Source organism: Thermobia domestica, chromosome 6 (assembly GCF_964235325.1).
Source record: "Thermobia domestica chromosome 6, izTheDome1.hap1.1, whole genome shotgun sequence".
Taxonomy (NCBI): domain Eukaryota; kingdom Metazoa; phylum Arthropoda; class Insecta; order Zygentoma; family Lepismatidae; genus Thermobia; species Thermobia domestica.
Genome location: NC_137459.1, coordinates 268,405,340 through 268,427,162, shown reverse-complemented (window position 1 = coordinate 268,427,162; position 21,823 = coordinate 268,405,340). Strand labels below are relative to the sequence as shown.

Genomic DNA, 21,823 nt, shown 5'->3' with positions numbered 1-21,823 from the left:
ATGTCTCAGGAAAATTTTTACCTGAGATCATGATGTTTTACGGTAATTTGGGGCATGGTAGGAATTCCTGATAAAATTTCTCCCGCCCTTAGTATTCAACATAGAAACTTGAAATTTGGCTCACACATTCAGTCTACCAAGTACTATTTATCAGATGTTTTTTATATGGCTACGTTTACACAGGGCCGCACCAGAGGGGCCCAAAATGCAAGAAAAATTTTCCTCCGAAATTTTCCCTTTGGCATCATTTTTCCTCTTCCTGGTATACGGTATGAGCATGCAAGTGGTACCATTTAAATGCCAGCTCTATTCTGAAGAGAATGAGGTATGAACCATGATCCTAGGATAAATAGTGACGACGCAGTAGCTGCTTGACTGAAAGTCTAAAAAATACCCCAAAAACCCCGGATCCGGAAAGGGATATATCAATTGTAATTATGACATGTTGACACATTTCCTTTATTTTTTTTTTACTTATATAAATATCATATATATAAAACAAAGAAATCAGAAAAATGTTTTTGAAAGAAACACAGGTAGAAGATTAAGCGTTAAAAGTCTACTCTATCATTGGTAACTTTATATCTACTTGACCTATACAATGATAAATTATATACCAAACAAAGGAAATTTTATTTACAAAACATTTTATTATAAGTTCCAACCTAAGATAAAAAAAATCAAGGCAAACATGATGGTTCTATAGACGATGGCGGCCAAATTGAATATGACAGCCATATTGGATGAAGCTCAACAAGGATATTCAAGAACTTCCCTTTAGGATATTACTATACTTAATGAACGGCAAATGTCCTGCAAGTATTATTAAGCTACTAATTTTTGCTGGGTTTGTCAAAATTTTGCCCAACATACTGGACTATTTAATAAGAGCGTAAACATAGTTTCAAGAGGAAATGGCAACTATTAAGAGACGCAGGACTACCAACGTATGCGAGCTAAACCAAATTGTAAAGGAAATTCAACTTTCGCCTAATAAGAAAATTAACTCCGCGTCATCATTTTTGATTGATGTTTGCATAGATATGAAAGTATTAGGTGAACCTTGAATAGGCGAAACTTGAAGCCGCGAATCGATCAATGAAAACTTCATCTTTCTAGAGCCTGTAGTTTCCGAGATTTCATTGTCGAAAGAATTGACCACAAACATATAAACGTCCACAAATATATAGTATAAAAAGCTCCAAAGATGGCAGCACAAATAATTTGCATTGTTTTTGGAGAAGGCTTATTGAAATACAAGGCCTTTAAAGAATTTTTTTTTTAAAATAAACTTTATGAAAAAGATGTATTTAAATATTTTATTTAAAGTACGTAAAACTTAATATATTCACGTGTTTGTTAAACGACAAAACACAAACAACCGTAAATGAAAGATTTGAAATCAAAAGTTAGAAGTTGGAGCTCATGTGTTTCTATTAAGAGAGGGCGTAGCCCTCTAATGGCTAGGAGTAGAAAATTATTTCTCTTTCAGATAAAACTCAAATGATGAATAAAGATTTCAATAGGCTGCCCTATTCCCGTAACCCTTACAAAAAAAAGCGTTTCTATTGCTATTGTAGCATTTTAATAGATAGACTAGTTGAAACTACACTTCCTGCACAGCGCATCATTCGCATATCAGCATGGATCTCTTTGTCCTTCCTTACATCTGTACAGTCCCTTTGCAGACACAAGTGAATGACGTCTTGATAAAAATCGGCAAATGATACCGTAAAGAATACATTGTTTTTTTTCGATTACTTTTTCAATATCTCGCACCGTTTGCAAGATTTAAGCCTACTTCCAGTTGGAGTTTTTTTTTTTTTATTCATGTATGATCAGCGTGTTCTTTCTTATTGCATGCAGTAAGTAATAAGCAAATGCATCACACACACAACTAATTATAATACCAGTGATATATAGTGTTTTTTTTTTTTGGGGGGGGGCGAAACACTTCAAACAATAAAGATTCAGCTTAGACTGGAGAAATGGTTATCCTTCGTTTTCCATTATTATTTGGCCATGAAACAAACGCCTGACATATATACAACCCCTATATATAACAATATGGTGTTGGAATGTATAATGCGTAGGATATGATGTTGTTTTCTTTTTTTTTTTAATTTCAACAGTTCCAGCGTACCCGTAAAAAATGTAATAAAGGAATAATGGCCATGTTTTTTTTTGTTTGAATATTCAATTAGAACTGTGCAATCTATGCAAAATTTGCAAACGATCAGTAAAAAACTAGAGCCTGTAGTTTCCGAGATCTCATTGTCGAAATGATTGGCCACAAACATGTAAACGTCCACAAATGTATAGTTTAAAAGAACTCCAAAGATAGCAAGACAATTCATTTGCATTGATTTTGGAGAGAGCTTATTAAAATACAAAGGTTTTGAAAAAGAATTTTAAGAAGATAAACTTTACGAAAACGGATCTACTTAAATTATTTATTAAAGTACATATAGTTTAAAATATTTGTCTTTTTTAAACGTGAAATCACAAATAACCGTAAATCAAATGTTTGAAATCAAAAGTTAGAGATTGTAGCTCTGGCGTTTTTATTGGTTGGATTACTTGCCTCTTTAAGGTTTTAGGAAACAACCGTCGAATTGATTATAAGCCTCCACGGAGGTAAACAGACGTAATTGATCCTAACAATCGACGACTTTGCTATTTCTTTGACTTTCGATTTATTTGATTATCTCCTCTTCAGAGGCAGAACTATCGGAAATCAGTTGATGACCTTGGCATCTCTACCGGCTAACGAATACCTTTTGCGCTTAATCTTTCATTACTAAGAGCATCAAGGGCAATAGGCCCTTACAATCATTTCAGCGGGACTCCATACAGGGTTACCTGTTCATGTTCCCGGTCCACCCGCTAGTGAAAAACGCACAGCCCGTAGACGAAATTCTACTACATCTAATTTTTCATGCTACACCGAATCTTGTTCGATACGCTAGCGTTCTCGATCACCACTTGTGTGCGATAATTTTGTACATCCAGGTACAACTCGATCAAAACGCCATCACACTAATCTAGTTGCTAATGACGTAACTATCGATAACAATCAGGACTTCCCAACACTTGAGTCGACTCTGAAACCGAAGTGGTATCCATTCAAATTAACAAATTACGATACTAAGTTCGAAAATCCAAAACTTTTGCTCTAGCAGATCACTAAATATCTTCGAAGGGAAGCTGTATCGGAAATTATCAAAACCCGGAATGGCATTATTATTCGATCTACTAATCCCCGATTTGCAATTATCATTCGTAATAAATTATCTTACGAGATTTTTGGTAAGCAAGCCAAACTTGAAAAGCTACAACCACCAACTACTAAACAACCTCCGCCGCTTAGGAAAACACCCTTCTTGTTTGTCGTTATCCATGGCGTCAACCCTATCATCCAAAACGGCGAAGTAGAGGAAGAGCTAGAGGGCATTGACATCCATAAATGCATGCGTATTCGCAATAACCAAGGCCCGGCCTACATGGTGAGAGTGCTAACCAATTCCCAAGATGCAATTAGACCATACTTTCCAATGGCGCATACATCTTTAAGAAACGCCACCGTGTAGAAGCTTCTCGCACTGCACAACCCTTACCGATTCGGCGTGAGAGGTGTCAAAAATATAACGATCATACTGCAGCTAATTGTAAGAGCGTCTCGAAATGTGGTTATTGCTCCGGTCCTCATGCTATTAATCAGTGTAGGAATTTGAAAACGCCACCTATTTGCTCTGCCTGTCCCGAGAGTCATCCTACATATAGCTCTAAATGTAAATCACGAACAGCACCTGACATCACAAAACCAAGTCTTGTCGTTCCAGTTCGGCTTCATACAACACAGCAAACTCAAATGCCTCCTACACAAACGGAACAAATTTAACTTTGGCTCAGCTACTCTCTTTCATAACCATCGCTCTTCAAAACATACATCCGTTCGATAGGCCACATGTTCTTCAACAAATCCCATATGTTTCCGGAAATGTTTTTAATATTAACCTAAGTGCTACATATTCAGGACAATCTATTTCCATGCTGCACCACTTGAAACAGCAGTCTACGCATAAAATGATTATGGAACTTGTACTTATATTTCTTAATATCCGGTCGCTATTAACGCACAAAGTTTTGTTTGAGCATCATCTTCTTGAAGAAAAAAGTAACGCATTTCTATTGAATGAAACACATCTTACATCCAAGCAAAGCTGTTAAATACCACATTATCAACTTCTACGCCATGATAACACTGTTCCTGAACAACGTACAAATGGCGTCGTCGATATTGGCTATCCTGTTTCTCTTTCCACCCGACATTTCGTTTCATTTCATCTTGCAGAATATCTTATAGTTACGACCTACAGTTTCGTCAACTGTATGTCACTCTTGCAACCATTTATATACGCCCAGGTCACCATGTTCCATTTAACTTCTTCCAACACATCTCCGATAGCTTTCGTAATTATATCATTATGGAAGATATTAACATTCACAGTAGAACTGCAAGAGAGAAACAACAGTTCATTAACTTCATTGAAACAAACATGACATACATCATTCATCAATTCTCCTCGCGCACACGAACCATCTCACAAACTACCCCAGATATTGTGATTACCTCTGCCTCCATTCATAATCGCTGTAATGTTACAGTACTGGGGAATATGGAAAGTGATCATTTACCAATTAAGTTAACAATGATGTGTCCGAAATCTGCTCAAATCCTATCCAACTATACTGCTCGACGCATTCTTCGTTTCGATAAAGCGAACTGGGTCGCCTATAGAAATGACATAGCTACTGCGTTGGCAGAAACTCATAGTCCTGAAACCGAAGAGGCACTGTATGATACACTAAATGCTATCAGCACGGTAATTAAAAACGCCAGAGAGAAACACATCCCTACTACCAAGATTACCTCTCCATGCCGTCCTCCATTACCTCCACAATACTTATATCTCATACAACGTTCGGGAGAACTTTATAAATAATATATACATACCAGAAACGAAGAAGCTCTTCGGCATCACCGGCAGATGCATCGCACAGTCTCTAATTACCTTAAAACATATAAACTACGAAACTTGGTAAAAGCCTGTAATTCACTTGCTGAAACAGCTCACCCAACACAATACTATAAGAGGTTCCCTCAGCTTACAGGGAAAACCACTCGTACTTCATACCCGTTAATAGATAACGACACTCCACTACAAAATGACATTGATAAAGCCGATGCACTTGCAGCATGACTACAGGGAATTTTCACTCCGCTTCCACCGGCTTTTTTCTCAGCGTCATCATCCGGTTGAGACACTTAATTTCGACACCTTCCGTCTCCAACCTGACATCCATCATACTATCTCTCACAATACTGAACTTACTAAACCAATTATAGTAACTGATATCACTCGCACTGTCCAGAATAACAAAAATACAGCACCTGGTTTTGATGAGATTACTTATCGCCATATTAAAGAAGCGCCCTATCACTTGTTTTACCTTCTTGCTATCCTTTATACGTTCATCCTTCGTACATGCTTTATTCCTTGTGAGCGGAAGACTTCAAAAACTATCATGTTCCTCAAACCTCAGAAACCACCAAATACTGTTTCCTCTTATAGACCTATTCAAATTATTCCGGGTATTGCAAAATTCTTGAAAGAATTATTGTCCGACGCCTCCATTTTTATCTCTCAGAACGTAACATCATCCTTTTACATCAGGCTGGCTTCCGCCCCGGTTTTAGTATCAACGATCAGTTACTCCGTCTATTTAATATTATTACCAATCAGTTTAATACACACTTTTCATCTTGTCTAGTGCTCTTCGACCTGGAAAAGGCATACGATAAGGTATGGCATGCAGCTCTCATATATAAACTTATCCGTCTGACAATTCCCATATCATACATCAGGCTTATCTATAATTTTATTCACAGCCGTATTGCATATGTCGCTCTTAATGACACTCTCTCACACCCGATATTTATTTTCTCTGGAGTGCCACAAGGTTCTGCGTTATCACCTTTCCTTTATCTTCTCTATGTAGCAGATATGCCACCGTAAGGTGAGTAAGCGCATAATTGAAGATTTGTTTCAGCCTTTGCTATACGAGTAGTTCTCCGTGTCATTGTCTATCTGTGTCTGTAGAAACACTTCAACTGGAGCGGGCTTTCTAAAGTTCACCCTTCATTTTTCCATCTTTCTTTTCGCTGTACAGTTTACTGTCCACGCCAATAATGCTGTCTGAAAAATTTCAATATAATGTTTTTACTTCATTTGATAACGTAGCATATAGTGAACCAAATTCGCTGTAACCTAACAGAAAAGTAATTGTAAGTATTGACTTCTTGAGCTCCGTCTCGGAATCGATATTTGAAAAAAAACAATCGCGTACAGCGCAGCGTTAGCGAGGAGTAGAAGCGCGAGGGTTTTTAAATATTTGGCCTTCGATTTGACTTTGATGCCGCAAATTGCGACCAGCAACAATCAATTTCTCGTATGATAGGTTAATACGTAGAATTTTTAATCTAAGTCTGCTTTAACTGATACCTTTAGTGGTTTTCAAAATACTGAAGTAGGTTGTCTATGTTTAATAACGCGAAATGGAAGATTAGTGGAAAAAATAACATATACTTGTGATTAGGGTAGTCGCTCGGGCCAAATTATTAAGTAAATAAACCTTAGAGATCTACGGGTACAAGAGTGACTACAACATTTAAACACGTTCAGCAATTTTAGGTGTGGTGTGTGCATGCCAGACAATATGCACGTACATACAGTGGTGCTATTCGGCCGGTTCGCTAGAACCGGTTGTTAAAATATTTCGAGTTCGCATAACCATTTATTATACCCAATCATAAACAAACACAGTATATATATATATATATATATATATATAATTATAAACACACGTGACCTAGCCAAAAGTGAAAGAAAGAAACCAAACACTTGTGAAAACACCTCTGTTCCTTGGCAGATATAAATTTGAATATTGAATTCCAGGGTACAGGGATTTGTGAGTGTAACGAATGTGATACTTAGCTAATGCCTATTGCGTGTGTTACCTACCTGTTTTTGAATGACTCCGATATCTTCATTAGTTCGGAGATATGCGCCTTGGAAACAATGCGTACGAAATAGGGTAGTCTTTCTGAAATATACTGAACCGGTTGTTAAAAAATATGAATAGCAAAACTGCGAACATAGTTATTGTCGGTACATTTGTTGAATTAACAAAATGTCTTATTTATTACAGATGGCATATTTATGTGTGTTTGTGTGTGGGGATAAGGCGTTATTGTCTCATTTTGAATTATGCACCTTCAGATTTTACGTCCTGTTGGACTAATTTTATACCCCCCAATATATATTATCTAATTCACACACTGCTTTTACCATACCAATTACTGCTCCCGAATTACATTCCGCTCTCCGATGGAAACGCAACATAGCTCCAGGAATAGATGTCATCTCTTATAGGATGCTGAACGAATCCCCGCCTTTCTTTATTATTTTTATTAATATCTATTTAAAACTCACTGCATATTATCCGTTACATTGGAAAGTCTCAAAGGTGTGCATGTTTCATAAACCAAACAAGCTCATTGATGATGTTAGTTCTTACAGGCCCATTCAGTTAACCTCTGTCTTCAGCAAGCTATTTGAAAAGATTCTCGTCAACAGACTGCATATTCATCTTAAAGAACACGATATGTTACCAACACATCAAGCACGTTTCAGGCCAAAGTTTTCTATTGGCAACCAACGGCTTACGCCTAACCACGGTTATCACCAATAAATACAACAAAGCTCTTCCATTGTGTCTAGTCCTTATTGACTTAGAAAAAGCTTTTTGATAAGGTATGGCACTATGGCTTGCTGCGCAAACTAGTCACTCCGATTACCCACTTGTTACCTTCGTCTCATTTACTCTTTTTTAAGTAATCGAATAGCGTATGTTTCGGTAGGAAATGTCCTATTTAGACCTTTTTTTTTGCGCACACAGGCGTACCTGAGGGATATGCACTTAGTCCAATATATCTTATATGCCTCAGATATGTCTCGACTACCGCCTAATGTCTATATTTTCCAATATGCTGGCGACACAACATTTTTATCGCTCGGAAAAAAAAATATGCTTTAGATCAGCAGAAGCCTACAAATGACACTCGACAATTTTCTCATCTAGTGCAGGAGGTGGAAATTAGCTGTCAATTCAGAGAAAAAAACAAGCTCTTGCTTTTCTTCTACCTAAACGTAGAACTAAAGTACGCCGAAATCCCGCTACTCTTTCTATATCAGTTGACTGACATTTTCTTTGACCAAGCGCCGCTGCTACGTATCTTGGTGTAGTATTCGATACCAAACTCATCTAGAGTCTCAGTTTCAAAAATTGGCGCAAAAAGCATCCACTAAATTAAATCTTCTACGACACCTTCCGAGCACAACTTGAAGACTAAGTGCGGATGTCTTACTAAAGACATACAAAGTTTTTCTCCCACTTCTTCTCACTTTTTGCCACATTGCCTGGTGTCACACTTCACCTAAACTCTACGAGAAGTTAGCAGTTATGGAACGTCATGTTATTCGCCTGGCATATGGGATTCGCTTACCATATCCAAATTACATGACCTACGAGCACATAGACTTTCCAATCATTTTCGACCATCTTGCTACACTCTGGACAAGATCCATTCAATCACGCATTACAAATGCTCACCCACTCTATTTGGACACTTTAATACATGATACCCTTACGGATGCTCCATCTCGATACTAACACACACTGCTCAATATACTCACCAAACTCTATGTTAAGACAACAAATTTGAACGCCGCAGAGGGAGCAATATTTGACATTTACGTAGTCAGTGATCATATACCTCATATTTTTCCATTTTATCACATGTTCTTCACTCACACTAATACTGGGTTATCCTTACGTCTTACATCAATCTTGAGTCGCCCCGAGACAGAAGATATAACCATCACGTGCCTCAACTAATGTTCCCAATGTGTTCGTGACGTCAATGCACTTCATATCATTATCATACCTGCTTATATATATTATATACCTTGTTACATTTATCCTTTACTTATATTCGTATGTCTGCACCATTGATATGATATCTTGCACTACATTATATATTTTTGAAGACTAATTTTACATAGCTTTTATCCTTTTCTCAATTTCTTGTTGTTTTGCATTGCACTTAGACCATCTACTGTACCTGTACTAGCTGTACTACCATGTACTGAAACCCATGCCAAAGAGAAGACGTAACCCTCTAATAGCTGGGCTTTGTTTGTTTGATACGAAGACAAGTATGATAAAATAAACAAAAATAGATGATTAAAGAAATTTCCTAAACCTAATCCCTTACCTAAAAAAGGCTTTTTATTGTTTTTGTAGCATTTTGATAGATATATCATATCAGGTTGCTTCTGTAGTACCACCGTCGTGCACGATATTAGCTGCCCAAGTACACGATCACAGTTATCCCTGTAGGAGAGATTACGAAATATCAGGGTTTAAAAAATGACCATCACTAGGAGCACAATCATTTCCAGCAATGATTGCAGGTCGGGTATTGTAAACAAAATACACATTGCATCATTCTTAAGAAATGTTGCTTCAATATTGGCTATTTTATGCAAAACTGGTTGAAGGAAGTGCAAACTTTCCTTATTTTGCATTATACGCCGGCCTTGATTATTTTAAAATTACTCATTCTGCTAAGATTTGTCTCTAATTTCTTGAGATGTAGGGGTGCAATTTAAATGAAAAGCTAAGGTTAATAAATCCATAAACGTTTGAGACTTACGATGCTATTATTATTTAGTGTCTTTCAATATATATGTACAATATCAGGAAATAGTACGGTTAACGGCTAGGACTTACGTCACGTAAACTAGAAAAACATACTATCTCGAATACAGGTTTGTGCACTCCGCATCAAGAATGCAACAAAAAACGCCGTTCAGTTAGGCCACCCAATATACACATTCTTATCCCATAATCGTGTCAGGTAAAGAGACCCCCTGACACGAGTTATCATACTGGACAAGCAAAACGTAAGAGTGTGGAAGCAAACACCTGTATCATGATACACACAATTTACGAATGTTGTATGGGAAAAGGCAAGGGAATTACCAGGACATTCCAAAGACATCATTGATTCTTTCTTATACACTTTTCATGTTATTTTTCTCATAAAGAAACACTACATCGTTTATTAAACAAAGTTTGGCTAAAATAATCGTGGTGTAGTGGTAACGTGCCAGACTTCCTAATGATAAATCTTCGTTCGATTCCCCATCAGGTAGTATGATTTTTCGCATAAAATAATGGCTACAAAGATTTATCTTCATCACTGGCGATAATTCGAATAAACAGTGTGTGCGTTCTACATCATACACTGCAATGATAAGTATGTTTTATATTTATATTGTTCCCCTCTCTCTCTTTCTTGAGGTAACTATCCTGTCTTTGCATCATTCACTTCTCCCTGTCTCTCTCTTTCACACACACACACACATGCTTCATGTTCCAAAGTTAAAACAGAGCAAGAGACAGATATACCTGGTCTGGAGAATCTCATTAACAGGGAACTTCGGCATCGTGTTTTCCGTGCTCTTGGGATAGCATTTCCAGTCTTGGTCATCTCTGACAAAAATACTGTTTAAACGCAAGGCAATAAGTAAAACCTCTTTTTTTATCCTCTGGATTACCGAGTCTCAGTCGAATTACTGGGTTACTATGGTTTTGAATCTTGGACCCAGTGGTGGTCTATAACCTAGCCAACATTATCTGACTGACACAATGACCCGTTTGAGCTCTCAGCGTGTTCATTCTATCTGCGCAAATTACGTTACATCCGGAAGAAGTGAAATCAATGCTGGGTGTTCGGAACAGAAAAATCTTCGGAAAAGACTAGGAAATGGTAACCTCTTCGGTTATTTGAAAACAAAGTTTTATTTATACTAGTTCTACACAAAATTTGTTCCCTTCCTATAATTCAATGTGTTTTATTCACGTTGAAATTTGAAATATGCTACATCTATGAGGAACATAAACTTTTCCTTTCGAACATTTTCCTTTCGAACTTTTCATTACTATACAGTTTGAAATTTTAATATAGGGCATTTCTGACAGAAATTTAGCAATAAAATTGAACTCTTCAATTTTATCTTTCTTTCTTTCTTTCTTTCTTTCTTCCTTCCTTTTTCTTTTCTTTTTTTAGTGTTTTCTCTTGGTTCAGTTTGCATTAGTAGTCTGAAATGGAGGATATGACCAACGCTATCTACTGGGTTTATTAGAATGTATTTTGGATCAGTACGTCCGATAAACACTACTGAATTTGCAATCAAACCACGCGGAAACAAAGCATGTGTGTTAAACTTTTGACATTATCGTAGATTTGTCTCGGAGATCTGCAGTTCTACATGGAATTGAGTATGCTATCCATTATGCAAGTGACATGAATGTTTAAAGCATCCTTTATACATTCGAATAATTCTGAAAAAAAATATGTGAAAACAAACGTTATTTATATATTACTGTTGGATTTCTGGAAACGGAACTTTATAATGTTAGGTTCTTTTCTTACTACGTTTGAATTCCACAGTTTCATCTGTTTTCTTTTTTTTCTTTTTCTTCTTCTCTCATATTCTCTCTCTCTGCCTCATTTCTGAATTTCTGTGTAATAGAAATCCATTGGTTTCAATTTTTCATTGTGTGTTTCAGTTTTTCCCTACATCAACCTATGAATCTTTTTTCGTCTCGTTTTTTTTTTTTTTAATTTTATTTTATCGAAACTAATTCATGTGTAGTTTGAAATTAGAATTACGCTCATGTTCTTAGCTAATTTTAGTATGGGAGAGAACAAAGGAGTTAAAAGAGGGGGACTCTTTACCTGACACGATTATGGGATAAGAAGGTGTATATTGGGTGGCCTAACTGCACGGTGCTAACTGTCGCAGTTTTTTTATGTGGAGTGTACAGTGGACTATGCATACTTTTGTACGTTAGTATATTTGTGAAGCAAACACTAGTAAGGAGGACATGTTCTGAAAGTTATAAAGCTGATTGTATGCATGTTTCTTACAATAACTTCATTTTCAAAATTATTTATTCAAAACATTTTTAAAATATTGTATTTGTTGTAAATCGTTTTATATTTAACATATCTGCATTCATCTAGAGAAGAAAACAGTAAGTATAACAAAAAATATCATACTTCGATTTCAGGCTTACATCTACTAAACCATGCAAAATAGAATTACGCAAATGTAAGCTGATTAATAGAGGAAAGCCCTAGTGATACATGATTCCGTAGCGTGTTGACACGATAGAACTGTGTGTGTTCCCGAATGACAGTCAGTCTGTTTAATTTCCGCTGGTTCATACCACACCCGTATCTTTTGTAAAGATTCTTTATAATGCTATCATTTTAATCAGCCTTGCATCCTGGGGCCAAAATTTAAATCGATTCATTGGTTTACTCAGGTATAGAATGTTGTTTAGGGGAAGCGACGCAGGGAAAGAATAAATTCAATGCATATGTATATATAATTAAATTTGCCATTGCGCAATCTTCGCATGAAATAAAAAAAAAAGTCTGCTCTGTGACGTTTCTTATTAAGCACACACTCATGCATATATATAATATGTATGTATCTGTGTGTACGTATGTGATATAAAATAGCAAGTTATACAATTTGAAATCAATAATTGTTTATCAATACATTCAGAAAACACATAATCTCTTTAATTAATAAAATGTTGCCTTAAATACAAAGCCACATATCCTAAAGGCAAACACTTATTAAAATACAAACTACAAAAGGTTACTAAAAACATTTTTGTATTAAACTCGATTATTTTGTTAAAGTTATTCTTCTAATACATTTTGCAATGAAGGTAATAGCATGGAAGTAAAGATAACACAATGTTGAGATGCGACTTACACTTCACTAATTAAGTATAGTACACTTAGCATGTGTTTGTCGTATGAGTTATTGCTGATTAGATGTAGAATGCTCTACGTTGGTGTGAAAAGTCCGTAATTGGATTACAGGACTTGCACTTTTACAGTGGATAACATCGTCATATGATTATCTTTGTAACTCTCACATTTCTTCCCTCTATTTTTGATTTCACTAACTCTTTCGTCTTGGCTAACTTTGATTTATTATTGTTTTCTTTCATAGTAGGAATATACACTCAGATTGTTAAACTTTTTTGTCTTATTCTAACAAACTTATAAAATTTAGTAAACAAAATAGGTAACATAATGGTAAAAATAACTAAAGACCGGCAGCTTTAACAACATGTTATATTCATAGTTTTTCGTTTTAGGAGGAATCGTGAATAAATTAAATGCTTTGTTATCACCGGCCATGCTCGCAATTTTATGGTTACTTCTTAAGTTTTCTTCATCTTTCTACCACAAATACAAGCCACTTTGTTATTCGTTATCGTGGAGTGCAGAATACCACTGAGATATGGAATTTAATGCTCCTCGTTCGGAAGGGATGAATCATTTTTGACAAACTAAATGAACGGAAAGCGTGATGAATGCTGCTATGAATGCCAAGGTTGTCCTTGCTTCAAACATGTTCCTGTCACATCGGTAGATAAGCTGGTGATGGTTTCCAAACCTCAAACGCATCTTAACGGATGGACTTCATAGTTGCATGTGTGGGCAACCTGAAGGAAATAATCGTGACATCGTGAGATCAAAACTGAGCTACGTATTGTATTGTAGAATCGTCTTATGAAGTGTCAAGGAAATGTTTGCTTAATATAACATTTATTACGCATCTTTTAGATTTTTTTTTCAGTTAATGTCAACGATACTAATATTTCTATCATTTATAATTTTTATTAATTTTCATCGTTTCAATGCGTTTGGTTATTGATACTTTCAAAGTTATTATGAATTAATGTGTTTTTTTTTTTTTTTTGAATCCTTATTGCAAATTAACGCTTTAAAACTAAGCTTTTGGTATATTAATGACACATCAATACGCTGAATATATTTACTTTGCAATATAAACTGTCATTTTTCCTGCCATATTAGGTGTTTTTTCTGCCTCAACTGGCGATTTCTAATTATAACTAATCTTAATATATTTTAAGAGTTCGCACATAAAATAGCGTATTTAAAAAAAAATACCACCAAAGAGTTTGTTCAAAAGATAGAAGGAAATGCTGTTTGATTAAATAAATAAACAGACGTGAAGCATAGTTAGTGAAAATAAGAAACCAAGAACTTTTGTCCTTTTCGATGTTGCTAGTTAATTACAATATATATATATATATATATATATATATATATATATATATATATATATATATATATATATATATAATATTACTAAACAATGATACATAATAATGATTTAACATGTAATGCTTTGCACTTACAAATATTTCAAACTAGGTAAGGTTCTTAACTTTTCATTCAAAATCTTTGATATCAGAATAGAGTTTCCATGCACCCTCTCCTTTCATATATTATATTATGGTATCGACTATATCTGGTGTTGTATGTTAGGTACTGTTACTTCCTTGTTACATACAGTATCTTCATTCGCTTACAACGGATGATGGTAGAAGAAACTTACAGTAATGTTTCCTTCTCTGATTTTATTATGTGTGTCAACTAAGTGCTCATGCAAATTTTCGCAACTCTGCCGCTATTGGTTTGACAGAAAACGAAAGAATTTGAAACTTCCACCCTTTATAATATCTTCCTCTTCTGCAAAAAAAAGTATGTGTTTATCTAGATATAAATAAGTCAAATCCTGATTAAAGTAACAATACAAGTTGCATATTATTATAATTGAAATTGAGGGGCCTTTTGTTTGGTATGTGTTTAGTTTGAATACTTCCAGAAACAGGGAAATATAATTTTGGAGCCGCCACTGGTGTTTTGCATTGCAGTGAAAAATATAAAACTGAATTGAGCTAAGTGAGATACAGGGTGAGTCAAAAATCCATGGACACCTGCATAAATTTGAAAATCGAGTGATGTTGGGAAAAGTAAAAAGTGATGTGGGGAACAGAGGTTAGATGAGGGGCCGCAACTTTTGGAGTGTATGTCATTCATGGCCACCATCTTCAAATCCGCCATTTTGGATTCAAGTCATTTTTTTTAAATGGGAAGGGGAATGTATGACACATTAAATAACACTAGCTTGAGCTCAGAAATTTAGTGGTGTAATTTGTTTTTTCTATCTTGTACAGTTTAGAAGTTATTAATTTTCAAAGGTGGGAAATTACCTTGATACTGACCCAGTTCTCTCTTTGTTCCAGGTGATCTAAAATGGGTCTGACACGTGAACAGAAGATCGAAATCATCCTTATATCAGGGGAACGCAGCCACCGAACAATAGTAGCTGACTACAACAGACGGCACCCAGACAGAGAACCGGTATCGCACAGCACGGTGGCTCACGTGATAACCAAATTCCGGGAGACGGGCTCTGTTCAAGATAGAGCACATAGTGGGCGACCAAAGACTGCCACCAATGAGGAAATTGCAACGGCGGTTGTTGCGTCGTTTGTGAAAAGTCCTAAACGAAGTACCCGTCGTGTGTCCCTAGCATATGCAATAAGCCAATCCTCCGTTGTACGAATATTGCACGCCAATTAGTGGCAACTTTACAACCTGCACATGCAACATAAACTGAACGAGATGATCCTGATCGCCGCTTGGAGTTCTGCATGTGGGCTACTGAACAACACGAACTGGACTCTGCGTTTGCCAAGGGCATACTGTTCAGCGACGAGGTGTATTGCACTTTGAACTGGGAGGTTAATCGACATAATTGTCGATACTGGTTCAACGCAAATCCGAATTGCGTTGACCCAAGTCGAGAACATAGTCCAGCGAAGGTGATGGTGTGGTGTGGCATATGGGACACCTGTATCATTGGACCATTTTTATTTTACAACACCTTAACTGCACCACAGTATCTGATGCTGCTGCAGGACATTCTGTTCCCTGCCACACTGAACTCTGATGGCATTTTCCCATCTTATTTTCAGCACGATGGAGCCCCTCCACACTATGGACTTGGCGTCCGTGAATGGTTGGATGAACAACTGCCGTGGAAGTGGATTGGTCGCCGTGGTCCCGTGGAGCGGCCGCCCAGATCCCCTGACTCAACGCCCGTTGATTTTTATCTATGGGGACATCTTAAGCAGCTAGTGTATGCTGAGACAATCCGTGATTTGAGACACCTGGAGGAACGCATCCAACAAGCCTGTGACCAAATTTCAGGAGACATTCTCCTCCGTGTGCAGTCACAGTGATTGCATCGACTACAGTTTTGCATGGCACGGGATGGACAACACGTAAAACATGTGTTGTAGCATTCAGTATCAAGGTAATTTCCCACCTTTGAAAATTAATAACTTCTAAACTGTACAAGATAAAGAAAATACACCACTAAATTCCTCAGCTCAAGCTAGTGTTATTTGATGTGTCATACACCCCCTTCCCATTTAAAAAAATGACTTGAATACAAAATGGTGCATTTCAAGATGACGGCTATAAATGACATACACTCCAAAAGTTGCGGCCCCTCATCAAACCTCTGTTCCCATCATAACTTTTTGCTTTTCCCGTCGATTTTCAAACTTATGCAGGTGACCATAGACTTTTTACTCATCCTGTATAATGTTTATCCATACACGTTCTAAATAGACTATGGATACAATCTATACACAATTTGATTTGCAGTTAAATGGAATTTGTTTTAACGTATGCATTGCTTGGACACAGAATATGATTTTAAAAAAATTAGAGAGATATTTTCAAAATGTTGGTTGAAAAAATCTCGCCTTCATGATTTATTTGTTTACCACATGACAGCCACGTTTCTGGATTATGCATAACAATTATGATATACTTTTATATGTCGGAAATGTAGCACGCAAGTTTTGTGTTGATAGATGTAACAGCACCTATGAAGAAAATGTAGAATATTTGAACTACACTGCTTACTTGTGTGCAAATTACCCTAGAAAAAGAGGGGGACACTGTAGCTGCGAACGCTTTCTTGATCAGTTCTACAAAATGTTATGTTTGTGTTGTTGTTGACAGAACTACCATACTTCTAATACACACATTTTAAAAATAAACTCAAGTTATAAGCGAATCAAATCAGGAACAAAACATTTTCGTCTGACTTTTTTTTTAAATCCCTCTGTCATTTCTCTGTTTTAGAAATGTTGAAGCTAGTTTTAACGAAATAAAAAGTAATTTCATCTCAATATAAATAAGATATAGCTCATGATTCTACCTTAATTCAATTATTTGTATCTAAATAAAAATATATGCCTTTGCTAGGAGAGAAAAGTGTTATAGGGAACGCTTTTATTTAAAGTATAAGCATTAAAAAAAGAAAAGTAGTATCCTAAGGGTGGATAAGTAGACTTGAATGATTGATTGCTGGTCGCTACTCTCCGAAATTATTATGTATAGAACTTTGGAATTTTGTATAAATGTTCTCCTTGCGGTTTAAATTCTAGATAAAAACAATATATTCTGAAATGCGCCTCCAAGCGGGAATAACGCGGGTTCTAAGTGTTTTTTTTTTTTTTTTGTCGTTCGCCAGATCTCCGGAACTACTAGGTGCAGTACCTTGAAATTTTGAACAACTGTTCTCGTTGCATTTCAAGCTGTAGTTAAAACTTTTTCCTTTAATATGAGGCTTGTAAGGATGGGAAAGGGGTTTGAATGACTGATTGCCGTTCAGCATATATATGCGAAACCTCGGAATCTTGTACGAAGTTTACGGTGCAAATAAGACGGTGTTTTTTCAGAATGCGGCAGCTAAGCGTGGATAACGAAGCTTTTCGTTCTGTTCTGAACGTCTCCGAAAATATTACGCGTAAGATCTTGAAATTTTCTACAAATTTTTGACTGCACTTTAGTCTGTAGAAAATACAAGCTTTTTTTGGAATGCTTCCTACAAGGAAGAGTGAAGGGGATTGATTGATTTTCTGCCACTCTTAAGATCTCCACATCTATTAAATGCAGAATCCTAAAAAAAAAAAAAAAAAAAAAAAAAAAAAAAAAAAAAAAAAAAAAAATCCTTGAAATATAGGTTGTTGATAAGAGGGAACTTTTCTTTTTTAATGCTGCTCCTAAAGGGGGATAATAGGAACTGAATGATTTTCTGCCGCTTGTCATTTCTCTGGAACTCTTAGGTGTACAAACTTGGCATTTATCATAAATGTCACCCTTGCAGTTTAAGCTGTAGTCGGATTTTTTTTTTTAATGTTGACTCCTAAGGGTGCTGTACATTGAGGGGAAATATGGGCGGAATCAAGTTTGCGCGTCATTTCCCCAACATTGATCTAGATTTGTCGAAAACAAGATATGCATACATTCAAACATGTCGTTTGTACGTTGAGCCACCGCGTGCACTAGGGTCATCCGCAACACCTCGTGGTAGTTGGAGCACTTTCAGACGCTTATCCTCATATCCTTGTTGTGTGGCAAAATTGCGGGAGCAATTCATGCGCAAACCAACTCCTAAGTTGCCTGTCACCTGTTCTTTTTATTTTAATATGGATTGTGTTGATATGGATGAGAATGTACCGTTTTAAGAGCTCAATTGCTCTAAAGGAAACTGATTTGAAACACTTGTTTCTACCCGTTTGCTTCCTTATTGTGCGCCCAGCCTAAGGGAGATAAGAGGTCCTGAATATTTAATTTGCCGTTCGCTAGATCTCCAAAACAATTAGATGCAATATATTGAAATTTTGTATAAATATTTAACCCACATTCTAGGCTGTAGACAAGATAATATTTTGCAAAATACTGCCCCTGAGGAAATACAGTGGGATTGTTTTTTTTCCCGTTCTCTACATATTCGAAACTATTAGTTACAGAGTCTTGAAATTTTGTATAAATGCTATCCTTACACTGTAGGCTGTAAAGAAAATTTTAAATGTGGCCTATGAGGGGAGGCTTGAATAGTTTTTATCAATTTCACAGATCTCAGAAAATATTAGGCGTAGAATCTATAAATTTTGTTTATAAATATTTATCGTGTATTCTAGAAGGTTTAGAAGTTAAAGAAGTGAAAAAAGCCAATAAGATATAGGGATGGTCTTGAATAGCTTTTTCAACTTTTAATAGATCTTTGGAACTCTTAGCTACAAGAACTTGATATTCTGTTCAGATGTTCTTGAATCTTAGGCAAAGATTAATTTATAGTATTAAAAAATATCACTCATACAGGAAAGAAGGGATCCGTGAACCTTTTCTTCAATTTATACCAAATCTTTGGAATTCTTCGATGTAGAACCTGCAATTTTGTAAATTCTTTTTGCTATTAAAAAAAAAAAAAGAATCTAAGCTGGAGATACGATGGAGTTTTACGAAAAGTGAGCCTAAAAGGAGAAAAGTGGGCTCGGATTGTTTCCCGCTGTTCGTCAGATCAATGAAACAGTTCGGCATAGGTAATTGATATTTTCTAAAATTGTTTCTCTCAAACTCTAAACTACGGATAAGATTTATATATTTCTGAAATCCTAGATCTAAGAGGTCTGAAAAGAGCGATATTTGGTCTGGGAAGTTGAAATTTTCTAAAACGCAACCTTGCGTAATTTACTACAAGGCGTGCGTAGGTTTATTGAAAAGTTTTACATTATTATTACGAATTTATTTTGAAAGTTTCACGTATAACCATGAAATGTAAATAGTACATACAGTATTCTGATATGCAATATTGATATATCATACAAGAAGACAATTTTGCTATTCATTACTGACAATGGGAAAAGATTTTCGATGAGTTCAGTTTGAAGAATATACATTTTGAGTAGCAATTTTCACGAAACTGAGATAATATTTCGATTTCAGTTAGTAAAACAATTTTATTTTGACTGACAAAATAGGCGGCTTTCAATATATATATATATATATATATATATATATATATATATATATATATATATATATATATATATCGGGACGATGGAATTTGTCTTAAGTAAAAAAAAAATAATTTCTACAGGGTGTTTCAAAACAACACCTACAACGTTTGAAAGGTGATTTCTGACACCAAAATAAGACAAAAAAAGTATTGACCAACCTGGGCGCACAAATACTTCCTTTCGGAGTTATAGGCTGCCGAAAACATGAAAAAAAATTAAGGGTCCATAGCTCCAAAACTACTGAACCTATCGTAGTGGGGCCAAGACTTGACTTAGGAACTAATATGTGCCATATCCAAAGGTACCTCTTTCAGAATCCTGCCGTACTTCCGCAACAATTTTTATGGAGGTAGTTTATGAGTTGCCCTACTTCAAATTATATGCCCATAGCGAAATCCCTCTATAAATTTATTGTGGGAGTACCGCAGTATTGTGCAACTTTTGTTTTGATTGCTTTAACGGTTTTCAATATATTTACTTTAAACGTGCATAATTCCGTGATATAATTTTTTGGATATTCAAATTTTGAAGCCCCGTAGCTCCTATCCTTCGGGTCCATAGCACCTTAAATTTTGCTCATTTTCATTTCTCATGATGCTCTATTAGATGTGCTATATGGCAATCAGATCTTAGCGACAACTTGTGGGACCCTCCAGTGTCACTGCGTTAATGTCTAGCTTTACTTTTCGCAATGAACAGATCTCTTCTCGCTTATGCACATTTACCAAACATTTTTTTTTTTTGTGTGTGTGTGCGGTTGTGTGAGCTCTATATTGTGAAAAGTCAGCGTCGGCCTTGTTTTAACTGAAATGTTGAAACTAGCGTAGCAAAATTATTTTGGATATAATGTTGGTGCTGAAGACGAAGTGTTGACTCGTCATATATCACCGAATCAAGTAGCTGAAGTGGTAGAACGTTGGATTCGCATTCAGGAGGTCGCGGGTTTGATTCCTGCTGCCGATCACCCTGAATGAAGTTTTCCTGGGTTTTCCTCAGTTCTACCAGGCAAATTCCGGGATGGTTCCTACTAAACAGACCCTGGCCGATACGGTTGGGGTGCTGACTGCCACAGCCAATTATTGATGCTGATTGCCACGACTGGCGCTGATTGCCAATATCAAGGTGCTGACTGCCACGATGGCGTGCTGACTGCCACGAGCCTGAGAGAAAGTTGCTAGATGTAACATTACCGGACGCCAAGAAACATGAAAGAAACTAGATGATCCTTAGGATCGTGTTGTTCAGACCAACACCTAACAAAGGTAAACAGGTCTCTGTATGTACACTCATGTCCAAAATTATTGTCACATGATTATAAATATGTTGTTCTAGTAATATAATTTGATAACGAATTCGCCCGGTATTTCTTATAATGTTAGTATGTGTATAATCGGCAAAGACAAGTATGTGGTAAATTTCATGTCAAAAGAGCAGTAAATAAGAACAATAAAACGAAAATAAAATTTTCTTGTCCATTTAGTTACATTTTATTTTAATCATTATGATTTTCGTATTTATAATTCTTTTCCTATGAAATTTATCACAAACATAAATTTCCTGATTATACACATAATATGTATAAATATTAAAAGTACTCTGCAAAATTATCAAATTATATTCTTACAATAAGACAGTTATAGATATGAACAATAATTTTGGACATGAGTGTACTTTCAGTTTTGTCAGGGAGCGGTGCGTACAAAATTGGTACGATTTATGTATTCTCACTTGAACTCCCTATGTCAGCATGAACTGTGTACAGCTGTGCAAATTGTTTCGAGCAGCTCTTGAAATTTCCATCAAAAAAGCACTGCTGGCTGTACCTCACAAGGGAAGTTCAGGA

The 21,823-nt window shown here is 36.0% G+C and overlaps 1 protein-coding gene across 1 annotated transcript in view; it reads left to right on the top strand.

Annotated features, from left to right (window-relative positions):
• The window catches only part of LOC145687543 (cell adhesion molecule Dscam2-like), a 1,184,503-nt gene that overhangs the window by 143,857 nt on the left and 1,018,823 nt on the right, over positions 1–21,823 (top strand). The window lies entirely within an intron of this gene.